The sequence below is a fragment of the Triticum aestivum genome, chromosome 2B (genome assembly GCF_018294505.1).
Source record: "Triticum aestivum cultivar Chinese Spring chromosome 2B, IWGSC CS RefSeq v2.1, whole genome shotgun sequence".
In the NCBI taxonomy this organism is placed as follows: Eukaryota; Viridiplantae; Streptophyta; class Magnoliopsida; order Poales; family Poaceae; genus Triticum; species Triticum aestivum.
The window spans coordinates 588,746,252-588,751,302 of NC_057798.1; positions in this window are offsets into that span (position 1 = coordinate 588,746,252).

The following is a 5,051-nucleotide window of genomic DNA, read 5'->3' on the forward strand; positions in this document are numbered from 1 at the left end:
TCATACATTCTTTAACGTTGCTTCGTTCTTACCGAAGGATGGATGCTATGATAATTGCTATGATCCCATTGATCCATTTGAAATATCCCTTTTTGATGAACTTGATGCTTGCTATGCTTGTGGCCAAGATGCCAATATGAATTATGCTTATGGAGATGAACTTGCTATTGTTCCTTATGTTAAACATGAAATTATTGCTATCGCACCCACACATGATAGTTCTATTATCTTTTTGAATTATCCAAACTACACTATATCGGAGAAGTTTGCACTTATTAAGGATTATATTGATGGGCTGCCTTTTACCGTTGCACATGATGATTTTGATGAATGTAATATGCATGTGCTTGCTGCTCCTACTTGCAATTATTATGAGAGAGGGACTACATCTCCACCTCTTTATGTTTCCAACACGAAAAAATTGCAAGAAACTACTTATGCTATGTATTGGCCTTTACTTGATGTGCATGAATTGATCTTGTATGACATGCCGATGCATAGGAAGAGGGTTAGACTTCATCATTGATTGATTTATGTTGCTTTGTGCTCACTACTAAATGCCAAATAATTCTTAATTAAAATTGTCTTTGATATACCTTATGCCTAGCTTAATGGCTTTAAAGAAAGTGCTGCCAGGGAGACAACCCAGAAGTTTTAGAGAGTCGTTTTATTTCTGTTGAGTCCTTTTATATAGTTTTAAAACAAAAAATATAGAGGGGGGCTTAAAACTTCACGAAAAGAAAAGTGAAAGTGAGATAGACGAGCACCGTGGAAGCGGGAGCATGCCTTGAACTTCGTTCATGCCCATGGAAACTTTGTGAATGTTGAATTGCAGAAACTTTTCAACAAAAATAATTATCTCCTTGTACAATTCCATTTTATTATAAAAATAATGTGCCAAGATTTACCTTTAGGATGAGTAGATTGCTTGTTGGTTTGTGCGGTGCAAAACAGAAACTTTGGCTGTAGTGCACGATTTTACATTTTTTACTTGAACGTCAAATGGATCTGAAACATTTTGTACTTTCTTTATATACAAAATTTGTATTTTTTCATAAGTTTTTCAGAATTTTTAGAGTTACAGAAGTATGGTGGATGCTCAAATCTTTACAGACTGTCCTGTTTTCATAGATTGTTGGTATAGCTTCATTATTTGCGTATGTTTGAATTCTTTTTGAAGCCTCCTTGACTTGGGGCCATAGGATTGTGATAGCATACAGTGGGTAATATTTGTTTATAATTATACAATAATGTTGCAGCAATACATGATGGCCTTTCATTGCCATTTTCACTAAACCCACCACTAAAAGTCCGTTTAAGTTTTGTGTGAATGAAGTGTTCGAAGATCGAGGAGGTCTCGATATGAGGAGAAAGAGGAGAGGCAAGAGCTCAAGCTTGGGGATGCACAAGGCACCCAAAGTAAATATTCAAGGAGACTCAAGCTTTTAAGCTTGAGGATGCCCCGGAAGGCATCCCATCTTTCTTTAACAAGTATCGGTATGTTTTCGGATTCGTTTCGTTCATGTGATATGTGCAAATCTTGGAGCGTCTTTTGCATTTAGTTTTAATTTTTCCTTTATGCACCATGCTGGTATGAGATACTACATGGTTGATTTATAGAATGCTCATTGCACTTCACTTATATCCTTCGAGTATGGCTTTATAGAATGCTTCATGTGCTTCACTTATATCATTTGAAGTGTGGATTTCCTGTTTCTCTTCACATAGAAAACAGATGTTCATAGAATGCTCTTTTGCTTCACTTATATTTGTTAGGGAATAATCTTTTTTTAGAAAAAATTTAACTCTCATGATTCACTTATATCTATTTAGAGAGTCAACAAGAATTGGTCAATTGCATGGTTAGTCATAAAATCCTCCATAAAAGTTGTGGATCACTGAATATGATATGTTTGATTCCTTGCAATAGTTTTGTGATATAGAGATGGAATATGTGGGAGGTACTAGTGGATGATTGTGTTTAGTAAGATATTGGTGTTAAGGTTTGTGATTCCCGAAGCATGCATGTATAATCTCCCGTTATGCTATGAAAGTTGGAGCACAATTTATCCTTGATTGTCTATCTTTGTGTGAAGATCGGGGGCGCGCGATGGTTAACTCCTACCAACCTCCCCCCTAGGAGCATGCATAGTATTACTTTGCTTCGAGGGCTAATAAACTTTTGCAATAAGTATATGAGTTCTTTATGACTAATGTGAGTCCATGGATTATACGCACTCTTACCTTTCCGCAACTTGCTAGCCTCTACGGTATCGTGCATTGCCCTTTCTCACCTCGAGACATGGTGTAAACTTCGCCGGTGCATCCAAACCCCGTGATATGATACACTCTATCACACATAAGCCTTATTATATCTTCCTCAAAACAGCCACCATACCTACCTATTATGTCTTTTCCATGGCCATTCCGAGATATATTGCCATGCAACTTCCACCGCTTCCGTTTGATGACTTGAGCATTCATTTTCATATTGCTTTGCATGATCATAAGATAGCTAGCATGATATTTCCATGGCTTGTCTGTTTTTTTGATATCGTTGTTATGCTAGATCATTGCACATCCTAGTACACTGCCAGAGGCATTCATATAGAGTCATAATTTGTCATAGGTATCGAGTTGTAATTTTTATTTCTTTTGAGTTATAAGTAAATAGAAGTGTGATGATCATCATTATTCATTTTTAGAGGAGTGCCCCAGTGAGGAAAGTATGATGGACACTATGATTCCCCCACAAGTCGGGATGAGACTTCGGACAATGAGAGAAAGAAAAAAAAGAGAAAAAGGAAAAAAATAGAAAAAATATAAAAAATAAACAAAAAATAAACAAAAAGAGAAGGGGCATTGTTAGTATCCTTTACCACACTTGTGCTTCAAAGTAGCACCATGTTTTTCATATGGAGAGTCTCATATGTTGTCACTTTCATATACTAGTGGGAATATTTCATTATAGGATTAGATGCACACCCACTTAGTTTTCACATTGAGCTTTCATACACTTGTAGCTCTTAGTGCATTCGTTGCATGGCAATCCCTACTCCTCGCATTGATATCAATTGATGGGCATCTCCATAGCCCGTTGGTTAGCCACGTTGATGTGAGACTTTCTTACTTTTTTGTCTTCTCTATATTTACCTCTATCATCATACTCTATTCCACTTATAATTCTATATACATGGCTTGCGCTCATGTATTGCGTGAGGGTTGAAAAAGTTGAAGCGCGTTAAAAAGTATGAACCAATTGCTTGGCTGACACCGGGGTAGTACATGATTTCTACTTTGTGTTAAGAAGACAAAGCATGACAAGGCTATATGATTTTGTAGGGATAACATTCTTGAGCATTTGATATTCTAAAAGACATGATTGTTTGTTGGGATGCCTGAGTATTGCTGTCTTCATGTCAAATTATAGACTATTGCTTTGAATCACTTATGTCTAAATATTCATGCCATGACTAGATATATGATCAAGTTTATGTTAGGTAGCATTCCACATCAAAAAGTTATATTTTTTATCATTTACCTACTCGAGGACGATCAGGAATTAAGCTTGGGGATGCTGATACGTCTTCATCCTATCTATAATTTTTGATTGTTTCACGCCAATATTATACAGCTTTCACATACTTTTGGCAACTTTTTATGTGATTTATTTGGACTAACTTACTTATCCAGTGCCAGTTCCTGTTTGTTGCATGTTTTTGTATCGCAGAAAATCCATATCAAACAAAGTCCAAAGGTGATGAAACTCCATGAAGAATTATTTTGGAATATTTGCGAATTTTAGGAGTTGGAATCACCGCAAACGGAGGCCCACACGGACCACGATATACCAGGGCGCGCCCCAGGCCCCTAGCGCGTGGTGGTGGGTGCTGCTCACCTCGTACGTCGGTTGGAGCTGCACTTCGGGCGCAAGGAAGCTTATACCCGGAAAAAAAATCATGTGAAAATATCAGTACAATCGGAGTTACGGATCTCCGAGAATATAAGAAACGGTTTTCGGCCAGATCTAGGGAGCGGGAAACAAAACAGAACAGAGAGGAAGATCCAATCTCGGAGGGGTTCCCGCCCCTCCGCCGCCATGGAGGCCATGGACCAGAGGGGAAACCCTCCTCCCATCTAGGGAGGAGGCCAAGGAAGAAGAAGAAGGAGGGGACTCTCTCCCTCTCTCTCCCGGTGGCGCCGGAGTGCCGTCGGGGCTAGGATCATGATGGCTATCTTCATCAACAATCTTGCTACTGTCAACCCAACTCTCTCCCCCTCTATGCAGCGGTGTAACACCCCTTCGCCCCGCTGTAAGCTCTACTTAAACATGGTGCTCAACTCCATATATTATTTCCCAATGATGTATGGTTATCCTATGATGTTTGAGTAGATCTATTTTGTCCTATGGGTTAATTGTAACAACCCTAGTCAGTGCTTGCATTAGAGTGATGCATCATATTTAAAATTTCTAGAAACTTGAAATGGGGATGAACCAAAACCCCAGCACCACTTAAACCAAATAGGATTACTAAAATATTTTCCCAATGAACCTAAAATGCCCTACAAAAATGTTCATCACTTTTGTATTGGTCAATAACCTTTGCCAAAATTGGTTCACATTTTTCTAGGACACCAAAGGTCACTGGATTAAATCATTAGCTATTTGCATTTGGACATTTGAATGCTATAAAATATTTTAAATGTCCAAATAATTGTGAATTTAAGTGAGGGCTGTTGGAAATAATACAAACAGAGCCGAGATGGATTTTCAGGTTTTTTGGAAATGCTTTAACATTATAAATAAAGCCAAAAACATTTGCAAAAAATAGAAAACTGAAATAATTAGAAAAGAGAGAGAGAGAGAGAAGAGGCCAGAGGCTACTTACCTGCAATGGGCTGGCCCACCTGGCCCATGCCATTCATCACCCACCTGTGCCAGTAGGCAGAGGAGGGGGCGGTGCATGCGCGCCGAGCTCGCCACACAGCTCCTTGCTCGTCTGCGTCGCCTAGACAGCGTGGCGACGCCTCGAAACACCTCCTCGGTGCCG